The sequence below is a fragment of the Watersipora subatra genome, chromosome 5, assembly GCF_963576615.1.
Source record: "Watersipora subatra chromosome 5, tzWatSuba1.1, whole genome shotgun sequence".
NCBI classification, from domain to species: domain Eukaryota; kingdom Metazoa; phylum Bryozoa; class Gymnolaemata; order Cheilostomatida; family Watersiporidae; genus Watersipora; species Watersipora subatra.
This window is the reverse complement of record NC_088712.1, coordinates 25,023,065-25,039,517: the sequence shown is the minus strand read 5'-3', so window position 1 is coordinate 25,039,517 and position 16,453 is coordinate 25,023,065. Positions and strand designations below refer to the sequence as shown.

Here is a 16,453-nt window from a genome sequence, read left to right as displayed (position 1 = left end):
TGCAATATTTTAAAATTTCACGTAGTGTACCATAATAAAAATATGTTGTCACAAAGGAGATTAGAAATCCCAGAAATTGAGACTTTTATCTGCACAAAAATCCCTACAATAAAACCAAATACTGCAAAATGATCACTGAATTTAGAGTAACCGCTAAAGATATTTCAGAGATTGATCAACCTGTCAGAGGTCCCAGATTTACCCTTTTAGATGGTGGTAGTAAATTAGATTGTAAAGACACACAATTGGCTGATCTAGGCATGAACCACAAATTGTATCCTAAATATCCATCAAGCTGTAAAAAACAATATGGATAAGGATGTGAATTCGAGTGGAGGTGCATGGGAGCACTTATATCAGTTTCCAGAGTGGAATTTTAGTGTAGCTAATAAAATGGTTTTGGTAACTCAGGACCTGTTTGACTTCAAGAGGGTAAGGCTCGACCATAGTAAGTCTATTACATCGCTCTCGGAATAGTTAGACTTAATGATAGTATTAGAGCTTACGTCTACTGTTTACTGAAAGCTCAGGTGCAAGCTAGACCAGCGGGTTCCTCCTTCAAATCTTAACCAGAGTTTTTAGTTCTGGTCCATGACTTGATCATGTAAAGGCAATCTCTTCAAGATTCAATATTAAACATTGAAGATGCCCTTACTAAAACTGTTGGGCAAATAAATTATGTTATAGCCAAATGTTTGTAAATGATACCGTCCGACTTAAACTTGAACACTTTTGGACAAAGCTTAAATGGATTTAACGATAAAAAAGCTCAAGCATTTGACAGCGTAGGAATAAAACTCTACCACCGAAACCCAAAGTTGCACTGCTAAAACCTGTACCACCAAGACCAAAACCTGCACCATCTGCACCCAAACCGGCGAGTTCATACTTATGTATGGATCTACCTCAAAGCGTGTATCTTTCAGTCGACTTTTTATATTCGTCTTACACAAGGTGTTTGACGAGATCAAACAACTCCATCTTTGAGTTGACTCTCCGATTTACTATACAAAGCCTTTAAAGCTACTCTTTCACAGAGCCCCGGACTTTCTCAGTAACTTGAGACAATAAGTGCTTGTTTCATTCAACAATGCTCATGAGCAAAGCTGTTTACCGCATCCGCGTAATAGCGCTTGTCATCAAAGACGGGAAGAGTTATTATTCTAAAGTCCGTTTCTAGATCTCATGCAGTTGTGATCGGAGAGTTGTCATTTCTACATTTGAGTTGGATCTCTGGTATTCAGGCACCGTTTGTACGCCTCAATGCTTAGTTTTTTTAGATATACACTTTTTTTACACATTTCTACTTTGTCAGATCCCAGCCTACCCTTGCAACGCAATGAGACTTGGCTCGTAAAGCTGAAAACTCTGCTATCAGTTTGCTACCATCTCCATCATTTGGAAGGCCTAGCAATTTCTTGTTTCTCTTACGGCAACATGGATGATTGTTAGGGTAGTTGCTCGTATCATACTTTTCGAACGGCATTTCCTTAAAAAAGTATTTTGTCTTGATGAATAGCACAAAGCTGTATGTGTCAGTTTACATCATTTGAGCATCAGGGTATTCCTTTCGTATGTCATCATAAAATAATTCATACATGAGCAGCTTGGACAGATGTGAAGTGGCCTGACCAACGTAAATCAGTTTGTTTAAATTCACTGTAGATTTGCTCATGAGAATGGCTGACAGGTAATCATTAAATTCTTTCTTACAATTGACTCATGGTTTGTTATGAGCTTTTATTTGCAATTCATTGCAGGTGTCAACTCCACATCTATCTGTTTGTAAATATTCTTTATCGATTTTTCGAATACAACGTTTTTCATTGGCCTAAAAAAGTTCTTTTCAATATCAGTCTTGGCCTTTTTTGAAGCTCGGTATTTGGTCGAATGTATGGCTCCATCTATGCTGTTTTGTAAATTTGACAACTCCGTGTACTTTGGTCACACGCAAATCCTTTTTCAAATGAAACTTTACAATGTTGTGGTGCGCAATGTACTTGTGCCTATCTCGAAGGTTTGCACCATTTTAGGGACTTTACATAGCACGGTACACCATACTTGTCAAGCTGTCCCACATCACACATATACTCTGATCACTGCTCAGGTTTTATTGATTCGGGTGCCAATGGATAATCGATGTGCTTGTCGCGTAGCTTTGCTGCGTATTCAAGGACCACCTCAGCAATGTTCCCTCGTCATCTTTTAAGCTCTCTGGGTCCAACATCCCATCTTTCAATTCCACCCATTCAAAACCACATGTGAGCAGATTTTCCGACATGCCACTTCCGTAGTTGTTGGTGATGTCTAGGTACATCTCAAAGGTAGTCGGTTTCTTTTAATTATACCCTTGACATAGGGGTTGTTGGCCTTGGCATTTCAAATTCCTCCACATGTAGATGCGCCACCTTTTGAACCACTCTCTACCAAATTGTGCATGTGTTCATCACTGATGAGCTCCAGTTCTTCTTTTGTCAGTTTAAGCATTGTATCCAATGTCAATGAAGATGCTGAGATGTAGTGACACAAATCAAGAGCATATTTATCCATGGATGTTGATATTTGGCTCTCAAAAGTATCTGTCAAAAGCAAGACATATGTCTTAAGGTAGATATCATAATAATAACCCAATGCCTTGCACTCCAACCTTTTCCACACTTTTTGAGCTGGTTGTCTGCATCAATTATGCCGGCATATTTGTTAAGCAATGCACAAAAGTGTACTTTTTTTGGGAGTTATCATTCTTTAAACAGTTTGTGAGAATCCATGAATTTCGAGAAGATATTTCATCACCTCTAGGTTTTTTATAGCATCTTAATCATCATGAAATGTTGTTGTGAAAATAGAGAAAAACATTTGCTGTAATCAGCTAGCTGTCTGAAGATTACACGCTGTTGATAGAAAAACCATAAAGGTCAGTACAATAAGCCACCCATTTTAATAAATTGATAGATGCTAAGTTAAACAACAATAGGTATGTAAGAATGATGCAATCTGAGCAAAGCTGTTTTTTATTTTGCAAGCATTCCTTAGAAATTAGGTCAATCTACTAGTTGATCTAAAATCAAGTTTACATTGCAAAATATTTCATTTAGTATCTTCTTCATTAATTTGACCAGATGAATTGAACAGACAAACAAATTAATTAAACTATGACTGTGTTAGCTCATGTCATTGATAGTTGTGTGAAATGCATAACTCTGAATTGGGCATCCCCTATTTCGGTCTTTGATAATGCTAGGATAGCACCAAAACACTGTAAAACAAGTGGTGACTACTAGTCACTTTCATGGCCAATATACAGCCAGCACAGACATCAGTAACATATTCAGCATGTAACCACTGTCATCTTGTAATGTTTTTTTTTCATGTATTACCATGACCCTAAAAGAACATCAGCAGTGTCTACCCTTTATTAAAGGAAAATACATTCGTAAGTTGTTCGATAAAAACAAAGTAGTTCATACTAACCCATTATTGTATCTTAAATGACCAACTGCTTAATAGCCAAGTCGACTAATCAGTACTCAGTCAGCAATAATTATATTGTACAGATTTGGGACTGAACTTATACCTGTAGTAGTTCCATAGCACATTTTTCATCTCAATCAACTTTATATGTCAGTATCAGTTGAACCACAGATAACCTTTCGTTACTAACCAACTGCATAAATACGGTTGCAGTTGGGGATTGTTCCTCCTATTCCTATGTTAGTTGTGTTTGAAATAGATTAAATTGCATAAAGACCAGGCGTTATCATAAATGTTTGCACGAGATTGCTGCATGCTATGTTAGCACCTAATATTGTTTCATAAGTATAAATGTCCTATATAGTATCGAATAGCACCTCATAACACCATATACCGTTTAGACATACCATATAGTATTTTATTTGGTCTATCTCTAATAATTCTTGTAGCTGTTCTAATATCTTTTGTGCCACCATACGAAAAGTCGACAAACGCATATGGCTGCAAACAAAGCTGCCAGATAACTAGAACATATGTCAAGTATTACAATGACTAAAGTTTTTGATGATAGTATTTGATTTAACCCTAAATGTTAAGTAGCATACCACACCATTCTTATTGTATGTTCTTTTCATTTATTGCTATAGTTTGCTAGTTGGCGGACTATAGCAAGGACTTGTTGACTATATCAAATAGTCAAGCACTAGTTGCTATAGTGCTTGACCTTTACTATACGCCTGGTTTTAAACAAGTAAACAAGACAAAGCTAGTGGGTCAAACCTTTGCTTTTGTACTTATTAGGAAGCTCTGTTTTTGTTCATATGCTGTTATCTTTGTAGTTGTAAATAAAAGCTCAGCAACAAAGCACAGACTACTAAGTTGTTTGAGAGAAAGAGACAGAGAGAGAGAGAGAGAGTAGATAAGTCTTAGCTTAGTGCATGTTTCTTATCCATTTTTAGTGTTTATTGAGTACCTGTTAAAAATTGTAAGTGACACATAGTCAATATAAAAACATTTCAACAGACGCGTAGAAATACCTGTCAAACTAATAGGATTTTTTGATATGCGTACCTTGGTTCAACTAAACACATTTTAACCATGGTTAGCTAGTGGTGATGTGATGGTTATCACACAATTTTATTGCTGAAATTTTTAATCAAAGCCGAATCAATCTCAGCCAAATAACTGTACGAAGTGCGCAAATATATTGTTTGTATTGAAATGGAAGATCTGTCATATTACCAGCTGTTCAGAATGCGTAACCAACTTATCACAATGTGAAAATGATGATTTTATTATGTTATTTTATTATTTTTATTATTATATTATTAACTATGAGAAACAAGGTGTCAAAAGTATGTCATGCAAAAAACACTTGGTTCAGGTTCTCAAAATGTGATATCACAATTATTATTTAGCCTTAGATAGTAGATCCCTTTTGCTGCCATTGAGGCTGTGCTTTTCTGTGGCAATCGGTGCTGTTAAACCCAGAGAGCGTTAACAATAAACTAAGATTTTAGACAACCAACAATGCCCGGGATTGTGTTAATACCAATACAAACACATGTTCTGGGTTAATTAATTATGCTTCAATAAATGTGCTGTCATTGATAAAGGTAATGAAATTACACCAATTAAGTTGTGAGCTGCGGTTGCGTGGCCCTAGGACTATATGTCAATGGCAGTTTCGCGCGATAACGCAATGCTGGTAACTAATTAGTCTCAGTTGCCGACCCTCAACATCACCATAAAATAAAAAGACTAGTGCATAATATAATCGGGAAAAAATAGTATGGTGCTCAGAATCTGAGTTATTTATCATAGAAATAATCTGTACATGGATAACTTATGACACTGATTCCTTGGTCATCTTCATTGGTTCTCTGGAGTTGCCCTGTCTTCGCGTGCCACTAGCATCATTATCGTATTTGATAAATATAAACGGTAAAGAATAAAAAAGGCGGTAAGAGCACACAACATCGCATTTGAAAAGTTGTGAAGTCACAACTTCCGAGCCTATGCCAGTAAACATTTTTTGCGGCGGAGCTCTGGGGAAATCCGATAAAGACCACCAACCAACACCTGTTGTACCATGGCAAACAATAGCTTTTTCAAAAGCCAAGACTCGGATGTATTGAAATAAACGATGAAAAAATTATGTAATTTATGTGCTTTAAGTATACTACTCATTGGTTGAGTATTAGATTTTTACAAAACAGTTGTTGATATACAGTAATTTCCTACATGGTGATTATAGCTGTCATGTCCTCCCTGAACATCAGGTATGAAAATACTGTGACCACTTGACTTTTTTTAATTTAAAGGCAGTAACCTCTGTATACAAATGATTTTCTCCTTCTTAAACTAATAATTTGAAGCATCATCACAGTCTACATTATAATTTGAGGTCACTATGTGAATTAAGGGTGTTCATTCAGCCACCTATGACCATAGATTAAATATGTCTAACAAGGCGCTGTTAGTTCACGCTAAACGATATCATACGGAATATCTGCTAAAATTTTCCATTTACAGAAAACTGCATCAAGTGAGCAGAGCGAACCATGTCTAGATTTAAAGAAAAAAAGTATATTGGGTAGTTCCGAATTGATTAGGTGAAATTAATAAAACGGAGTGGTCGTTATCTTCTGTAAAAATGTTAAAATTTAAAAATCAAACATAATCATATCTTATTAAAACAGACCCTTTCAAACAACTGAAATCAACAACAGAATATAATGAACACAACTTGACTAGCTGCCCTAGGAACAAACTAAATGTTGTCAAACAAAAAATGTGTTTTTCGAAAAAAATTACAAAGTTTTAGAATGTATTACAAAGTTTTTTTATTACAAATATGAAAAAAACAAGTTATGAATTCCGCTTTAGATTCAAAATTGAGTAAAAAATAAGTTTGTGTCATAAAAAATATAATGATCAAGAGCAGAAACATCCAAAAATTAATCAAAATGAGTATTCGTTATCTTCCGCAATAATGTTGACAGGAAGTCACCCAGAGTTTTTTATTAAAACAAATACTTTCAGACTATTGACTTTTCTAACACAAAGTTTTATCTATATGTGATATAAATTATCAAATAATGTACATTTATCTTTTAATTCTTTTGAGTGAATTTCTATTGAAATACTAATCATAACTATTCAAAGCTGCTTCACAATCAATGTAAATAAATTTTCTGTGTAAATATATCAGGTTTATAAATAATTTAGAAGTATATTATGATCATTTACCAGTTCTTAAGTTTCATAGATTCTGAGCTTCTGAAGGTTTTCACAATTGTAAGGACAGAAAAATGAGCAGGGACATAAGGGCATTGGTACGGAAATGAAAATATGGTGCACAAAGTGTTAGGTTAATCAAGATTTAATATGTTTCACTTTAATATGTTTCACTTTAATATGTTTCACTTTAATATGTTTTTTAATGCGTTAATTTATTTTGATATAAGTTTCAATTGCAATTTTTTTTGTTTTGATACTCACTTCAAAGGCCAACAGCAAATCTTGTTTTAATTATAACTATTTTAACGCTCTGCAATTAACAAGATTAATTTACATATTAAAACAGCTTTTTTCTAAAGAAGAAAATTTATATTTTGAAGGTCAGCAAGGAATTAGTGATTCCCCAAAAAATTATTATAATATAGTGAGTCTTACTCGTCATTCATTATTCTAAAGATGAATTAAGTTTTTTCCTTTTTTCTGTGTAAAAGCTACATGGCATTATTTTCAAACATGCTTTCGCATTTATCTTTTAGAAGCCATCTATTCAGTGTTTCTATCACCCATCGTTTTACAATATTAATGACAACTAGGAGCCATGTTATTTAAAATGGACAAAGGCCATCTTGCAAGCATGAACAGAGCACTAAAACTGATATTTACTATTTGTGTCCAGCTTTAGTTCTTATAGTTGGTTTGAGCCTCCAGTCAAATTACGCAGTACTTTAATATGTTTGATAGCTTAAGCATTTTAGTTGACTGCCAATTAGTTATCTAAATCAAATTAAAATTAACATTCTTTTTCACAAATTCTACCTATTAACTTGAGTTTTTTATATTGAAAAAAGAGTATCAAGTTCAGTTTGCTTCTGCTATTCAAATATGCTTGAAATTTGACAATATTTTTGACATGTCCAAAAAGTCAATTGCAAAACAACCACATAATTTAATATTGAGTTTCTTTGGCTATTAGTTTGTGTATCTTAATTAAATGACTTAGAATTAAAGTAAGGGTGCTTAAAAGGTGTTCAAAATTTTAAAGTAATCAACATTATAAGTAGCTAAAAATTTTGTGTCAACAAAAACTTATTTAAGTAAGTTTCACAGGAAAAGTGAAAAATATTAGCTTAAAAGAATAACCTTTACAAGGAAATTATTATGTAAAACCTCTGTTATTATTTTTGTTTCAATGCATGAGTCAATTACTAAAACTATAGTAAATGCCCTGAAGGTTTTACAATATTGAAAGATGCGGGAATGAACTAGCAATAAAAACTTAATGCATGTGATCGCTGACTAGTTTTTTGCCACCAATAGGAAGTCAATATACCTGTGTCTGCATTATTGATATCCTACTACTCAATCAAATGTACTTGAGTTTTGTATGTTAGAAAATTTGTTCTTTTGGTAGATATGTATGCAAGTAATGGGAGAAACAAACTTCAACTGTCAGTAACAGGCAAGCATCTTGAATAAACATTTTAACATACTTTGAGGAGTTTTAAAGATGTATGTTTTGTTTTAGTTTTTTACAAAGGATTTGAAAGCATGTTAGCAATACCTATAATCTTTCAATAAATATAATTTACATGTATAATAATTCAATTACAGAATGAGGTTTTCACACAGGAGTAAGCTTTACTCTGGTTATTTAGGCTGATTCTTTTTTCAAGTTCTGCCTCAAGGCGCCACCTTCAATAAACATTATCAATAAGTTTATCAATGCGTTATAAAGTAAGTATTTAATAAAGCGTAGTTTGGCTTGTGGATGATGCAATGTAAATGTTTTGTACCTTCAATCCCTTAACTGTCAGTAATAACAATGTGACATGCAGAACATAGGTGAAACTTGATTTTACTCTTTTTTGCGAGTGGACTTGTTCCTTTGACAAATAAGACCCAGATTAGTCAATGAATTGACCAAACCTGCAGAATATTGACTTTTTCAAACTTTGTTACATTTCAAACCATCAATTTGACAAGACTATGACTAAACTAATGCAAAAGATTTTATTATAACATGGTAAAACGTTAATTGAAATAAGTTTTACGCCCCAATGGTATCCAAGAAAAATGGCAACAGCTGTTAACAGAAGAACAGCAATGACTTTGGTAATCCAAATCAGTTTAAGGAACTCCATTAAGTTTGTTTGTTTATCTCTTTTTTGCTGGTTTGATTCTGTAGCAACATAACAAAGGGAATAGAGGGTTAAAGCAATAGAAGAACTTGCAGTTTATTATAGTAAACTAATTTATTAGTATTTGCTGATAAATTTATTTTTAGTCTTTTCATATTATTTTCAATACAAACTATTTTTATTAATAATTGTTAGTTATTACAATCTGAATGAGGCATTACCTATTGTGCGTAGTGCCTCAGCGCCTAAATGTGTTCATTCAAAGTGGTGATTTCTCATTTTGGCAACACACTCTGTTATGAGGGGTTGTAGCTGACTTATAATAACAATATATTTTAACAATCTGTCAATAACAGAACATCATAAACACAACCTTACTCGCTGACCTTATAGCAATTCATGTTTTTAAACAAAAATATGATTGTTGTTTTTGCCAAAAAATAACTAAGTTTGGGTACATATTTTTAAAATGTTAAATTCTTTATAAGAAGGGTTAGGAAGTTTTTAATTCAGTTTAAAAAACTAGAATAAAATGCTGCAGAGTTATACAGCTCAATATAAGTATAAAACTAAAAATTAACCCGAGTAAATGCAAGTCTCACTAATAAACAAGTTTCTGTTGCACTAAATATAAAACTAAGGACAGAAAACTCTTAAAATTAATAAAAAAATTCATTTTTTGTCATTTGTAATAACATTAAACTTTTAGGTTTCGGAGATTCTTTTATGTATGCAATACTTTTTGAATAATTGAAATTTTCAAAAATTCATGCTATTAAACATATATAAAAGCATTATCACAAAGTTTTGAAAGTTTTGATAATTATTTAGCATTATTTTTAAACATTTCAACAAATTGTGCATTATTTTATAAACAGGTAATGCTTATTCACCAGTCGCTAAGTTTCAAAGATTCTGAGCCTATGAAGATTGCTAGACTTGTTAAAATTATGTTGCGAGCGGAGTAATGCGGGCGTTTCTCCAGACATTCGCAAATTGTGCCCAAAGAGGTATTATACTCAAAATATTTGTTTTTTGTCTTGTCAGGAATTTTCTAATTTCCTGGCAGTAAAAGAACATAACTATTCACTATAACTAGATCAACTAGGTCTGCAACGGAAGAGCAATCAAGATGGTAGTCAAACGAAAGAAAAGATAAAATACTACCACTTGCTGGTAAAATGCGGCAAGAAGTCAACTTGTTACCTGCTCTTATTCATTGTGACAGTTGTATAGATGTACGTACATCAGCAAAAGAAATGTTGCAAAATTGAACACATGAGTTAGAACTCTTTAGTGCACTATAAGGCCACTAACCATATGCTATAGTGAAAGAGAGGCAGGTTGCTGAACTGGTAACATCTTCAGACTGTGTATATACAAATGATGTGTAGTTTCCACTCTCTAAAGGCTTTTTGATAAAATGTTGTGTTTCTCGCTTTGACAAATCTTTGATATACCAACATTTTGAACCTTCTTTAGCTTTGCAAACTTTAAAAATGATCAAATCATGAACGCTGTCAGGCTTCACAGTCCATAAAAATTTTAAGTTTTCAGATCGCGTAGGACTTGAAACAATGAAGTTGGTGGGCGGAGTTGGTGCTACAATAAAAACTCCAATGACAAAAGAAAAATCAAAATACACCATGCAATCTAAAATATAAGTTTTTACATAAATGTTTTCAATAAAATAAACTTACCCATAAAAAGGAATTGTTAACAACTGTCAACATAAATAACGATTAAAGAAAAAATGTTCAGCAAAAAAGTTTCTATTGACTGTTTAGGTAAGTGAATGACTCTGCCATTGTTTTATACATCATTCTAACAGTCAACTTAGTATTACAACCAAATTGGCAAAAAATAAAGTTAAATATTTCAAAATTTTCACATTTTATCAGGTACAATATAAAATTTGGAACATGTATATTTTTGATGGTGTTTACTACTACAGATTTGCTTGATATTTCTAAAACTATTCACGTATATCAACAAGTAAATCATGTTATAATTTGGGTACCTGAAAGTTATGCACACATTGCTTGTTACTTGATGCACTTGTTAAACAATATTCTACGCAAATACAGGTATTTATGTTAACTATAGCAAAATTGGTCTCACTCAATTTTAGACCAGACCAATGGCGAAAGAATTATTTATTCAGTTTTGGTTTTCAATAGTTTAGTGTTTGCCAGAAAGCAGCTCGAAACTTACGTGCAGTTAATCTTATTTCCACCACACTGCCTAAAGTTATTCCAGTCACTTGAAACTCAAAACTATAACTTTCTCCTGGTATTGGGTGATCAATGTCAGGCAGATAATCATCCGGATTGACTTCTATCACAAAAGCCCTTAACATTCTACTTAAATTGTGAATCGATGATGGCTTCACTTGAAAGTCTTTGCCTGTGACAGAAATACATGTAGGTACACGTAAGGTTTTAATGGTTGACACATTTCTATCTATTTTAAAGCATGTAATACTTTACACTTAAGTTTTTGACAGAATATTAGTATAATATATTACTATTACTAAACACTGTTTGTGAGCCGACTTGTTTTATAACATGTTCAAAAATTAATCTATGTTCACAAAGCTTCACTTATTTCAACACTAAATGTAGATAGAAATAAGTTTATATTAGTTGGAGAAAAAATTGGTTTTGGACACTGTAAAAATGCACTATATTGAAACTTTTCATAACTACAGGTAATTAAATAATCTAAGCAGTAAACATTTTGTTAGCACAAAAAATCAACTCCCATTAATAAAAAGTTATTTAAAACACCCAAGTAGGGTTTGTTTGCTAGTTTATCTACTTTTTATAAGGTTTCAGCAGATGTAGTTCAATATTACTTCATTTAGCTCAAATAAATTATCTATCTAGTAATAAAACTGTAAGAAGCTTGAAGGGGCCTGACTTTACATTGATTTTCAATGTTTAGGAACCACAATTTAATCTATGGTAGGGCAAGACATGTCTAAGCTAAAATGTGTTTATAGCATTTTATGTCTGTAAAAAGTTCATAGCGACAGTTCACTGGCCATAGTATGGACTGTACAATTGACGCTTAATGTGCATTATTTTAGTGACAGTTAAACTACAAATTGATGGGGAATTTTGGATAAACCAAATGAGCAAAGTTATATAAATATTAGATAAAATAGGTAGATGTACACTAAGTTTACTTTAGTGTTATGGTGTAGGTGAGGTAAATACAAAAGACCAAGCTTCATAATAAAAAACAGGATTGGTCTCCATTCTATCCAATATATCACTAATAACTACAAATAAGGATAAAAAACTAGTTGTTTGAAAATTGTCACTTTTTACAAACATTTCCAACTCATCCGGTACTGTCTTTAACTGACTAAAATGTCTTTAACCGTTTTTGAATTCCTTGAAGCCTGGCCACTAGTTTTAAGGTGTGTGAGGAAGTTAAATGCACTAAAACAGGTTAAAATACAAACATTAAACTGTTTACTGGCAAAACGTACCTATAGAAAGCCTGTAGCTCACCTCAAAACGCAACATACGTGTGTCAAAGTTCAAGTCCCATTAGCAAACTGACTTTGCTCTACCGGACACCATAGCAAAGGTTATAGAAAAGTTGCTAATGGAAAAGTAATATGATGCATAAAACTACCTGAACATCTAAACTCACACCAACACACAGATCAAGACACTTACACGCACACACACAAACACACACACACGCACGCACGCACACACACACACACACGAACACACATGCATATACACACACATGCATATATGCACACATGCACAAACACACAAAAGCATAGAAAATCAAGTGCACAAACGTGCAAAATCGCAATCGCGCAAACACGCAAACGTGCCATTGTGTAAAGGTGCAAATGCGCAAACACACAAATGCACAACTGCACAAATGCAGAAACGCACATGCGCATTAGCACACAAACGAATAAACAAACAAACGCACAGACGCACAAACGCGAAAACGCGCAAATGCACAAACATACAAACACAGAAACACCTAAACACACTAAGACAAACTCACGAACACACGAAGACACAAGCACACAAACACACATAATGTACGTACACGCACACGCCTACGCACACCACACCACACACATTAAAACCTCAAATTGAGAGTCAGCAGTTGGCTGAACTCTTGCTGATCACGCAAATTTATTCAACACAAACCACCCTGTTTTGCCTCAAAACTAACGGATTGTTCAAAAAATCAGAAGCAGGAGATTCAGTCATGACTTTGCAGATGGCAAGAGAAATTGAAAGCAGGGCGTACTTTCCCCAACAAATGAGGGCCTTACAAAGAAACAACACACTCTACAAATAGTGCTTGAGACGGTGAAAATTTCACCCCTTGGCAAAGTTCAGTTTACATTAGAACTGAAGGAAATATTTTCATGTGTAAACAACTGTTTATACAAGTAAAGATTTAATTGAACTTTACTTGTGTCAAAAATAGTGCACATGTTTGCTTATCTGGTAAATTTCTTATTACAACACATTCATTGACTTCAATTGCTAGAATGCTAAATATTTTTATACATATCTGTTTGTTTACACTGTAGATTTTTGACAACGAAGTGTTTAAAATAAATGATAATGTGACTTACAAAAAATGATTTTAAAAATGATATACAGAAGTTGCAGTGAGATTTTTATGAAAAATCGTAATATTTTAATTATTTGACCAAATTATGTTATAATATTATTTCAGCAAAGTTGACACGTTTTGTTTAGCTCATTTGAAATATTGACTATTGTTTATTATTAGTTCACAGTATCTTTTAATGCGTTATAAACTGAAACTGAAATTTTAAAATAATAGACTTTTTTTATAACTTCAAATTTTAGCCTTGAGCTTCTCATCCAAAGTTTGCATCACATTAAAGTATATATTGGCATTGTATACTATTTTATTGTAATAATTTGTTCATTACCTTTGATTTTGGTCATTATAATAATTGGATTACATACATTAAAATTATCCATAAAATTAATCAAAGAACAAATCATCATGAAAATAATAATTATCTATAATGATGTAATTATAACATAATAAGCTTATGTAGAAACTCTCAAAATAATACAATATCAGTATGAGGTGCAATAAGTCAAGCTGTACTGCGCTTGCCAAACTCAAGTTACCAGATTTCTATATTTCCAACAAAAAATTGACTTCAAAATAATTTGCAGCTTTCAAATGGGATTGCCTGTTTTAGCTAAAAGTGTGCAACTAGAGCAGTTATTTTTACATAACCTGTTTGGAATTGAAAAAAAGTAACATATTATTTGTTTCAAGAACAATGTTTTTGCTAGCTATTGTAAATATGATGCAATCAATAAAGTTAAATTACTAAATTTCAATTCATGAATTGTGAGAGAATTACCTTTTTTAAATTTGTTTTTGCTAACATATGGAGGTAACAATGCCACAAATATCAATCTAAACTTGAAGATTCTTGCTGAAAAAGTAAGACTGTAATTGTAAGAAAGCTTCAACCTTGATAAACTCTGACAAATATAGAGATGATATAACGTACAATATAATTGAAGGTTAGTCAATATTAGTTTATATATTAAGTTTATAGTTTTCTTACTCAAAAATGTTAATCATAGAAATTCTCCGTTCGTAAATACTATCCAGGTAGGATATATGAAGAAGCAGATTTTCAAATTCCACTCTTGTCTCAGAGTCAGCTCGCTTGCTGATGAGAAAACTGGCCTCACGAACATCCTCAGAGTTTTCTGTTTGACTAAACTTTGCTGTTTGGCTGAGGAGATTAGAAACAGCTGAAATTAAAAGGTTTCAACAAATTTTAGGATTTTCTTTATTTCAAGAAGTACATGTAACTTGTGCATTATTTTTGACAAAACCTTGAGTAAACATAATTGCATAAGCTTGATCTCAAATGATTTCATTGGCTCAAGAGGGACACTTTAAATTTGCAGTTATTAACTGCTACAATGTTAAAACTTACTCATGGAAACATTTGTATGTACAATTTTAATGCCTGAATCTGAATCAGAATTGATTGTTTATTTTTGCAACAAGCAAAGTGCTGCAAGAAACCTGATTTCTTTGCTGCACATTTTTTCAAACTTTAAAAAATAGGGATATTCAAAGCCCTTTAATAGAACTCTGGACTAAATAATTTTCAGGGCATTTACACTTGGTACACGATTGGCTAATTTCTGACAAGTCTCTGAAGTGTTTTGCCAACAGAAATGGAACAAAATAACTAGCATGAGTAGTGTACAGTATTACTGCCCATTAGATTAGAAATTTAAATATCTCAATAAGTGCATATGTATGTAAACATACTAGAGAAACACTGGGCCATGCCCATGTAAAAATTCTTCAAACAGAAAAATTATTTGTGTTTAAGGTATAACAATATTTGCCAATGTAACTGATCATACTGAAGCAATTATCTAGGGCCATTTGATCCTTTGACCTGACTGCATAAAACTGTGGTAACTTACATAAAAAAAGTATAGTTAGTTACCTAAGTTACCATGCATCAGATAGCTGAGAAATTTCTCTACAAACAAACAGTTTTTTCCATGTAGATATATTGCAAAGACTTAACAGCAATTGTCCTCATTGGTTACACCAAAAAGATTTATTTTTTATTGGCTATTTTTCATTCTATTTTTCTAATAAATGGATGTAATTGATCAAAATGTATATACAATACTTGCACGGATTCATAAATTCTCAACAATTAGCAAAAAAATTGGTCGATGAGCAGCATTGAAAGTGGAGTTATGAGCTCGGCGCAATGCAAAATCATCCTTCGCAATTTTCAAAGCATGGCCCAAATGACCAGCAAAAATGAGGGCCTGAAATAAATGTCAAAACTTTGTTATAACTTATATGCAAATTTAAATGGCATGATAAATGAATGTGCATTGGAAAGCTTAGAACATTTTAGTTACATTGTCTGTGAGTTCAAATCCATCAGAATTATGAACTTTAATACCAACTTTATAATGTCTTAAGGTAGACATACACAGACACAGATATCCAGAGCCACAGACTTTGCAAAATACCAATATAACAATATACTTATATACATTACCCAAGTATAGATGTGAATATGAATATGGAAATATATATAGGACAGATAGTGACAGGAGAGATAGCGCAGTTGGTAAGGTATATGGACAGTGATCATTGGGTCCTAGGTTCAAACCCCAACAACGGCATCTTTCTGGCGGTCTTTAGACAAGACTCTTGCTTGTATAACGTCTACAACCACAACACATGGGTGCAATAACCAAAGCCATGCCAGTTCCAACGTTGTCCGGTCAAACAAGGTTTGTGCCGACTGTAGCTGAACCAGGACAAGGCAGCGAAAAATTGGCTACTGTTCAAAATGCATAAAATGGACTTGGACTGACGACTGACAACACGGACCTCATGCAGTGCTACTTCATGAGTGAACCTCAAAATATGGCTATATGGGAAGGATGGTTGAAGAATTTGACATCACTTCACACTAGAATGGCTAAGCAGATGGAATGTCTAATAGAACAAGGCGACCATCAGGTATGGCTGACCAAAGGACGAACTGTACT

At 33.1% G+C, this 16,453-nt stretch overlaps 1 long non-coding RNA gene across 1 annotated transcript in view; it reads left to right on the top strand.

The window, feature by feature from the left end:
- The window catches only part of LOC137396171 (uncharacterized), a 419,486-nt gene that overhangs the window by 236,190 nt on the left and 166,843 nt on the right, over positions 1-16,453 (top strand). The gene's annotated exons all lie outside the window — the stretch shown is intronic.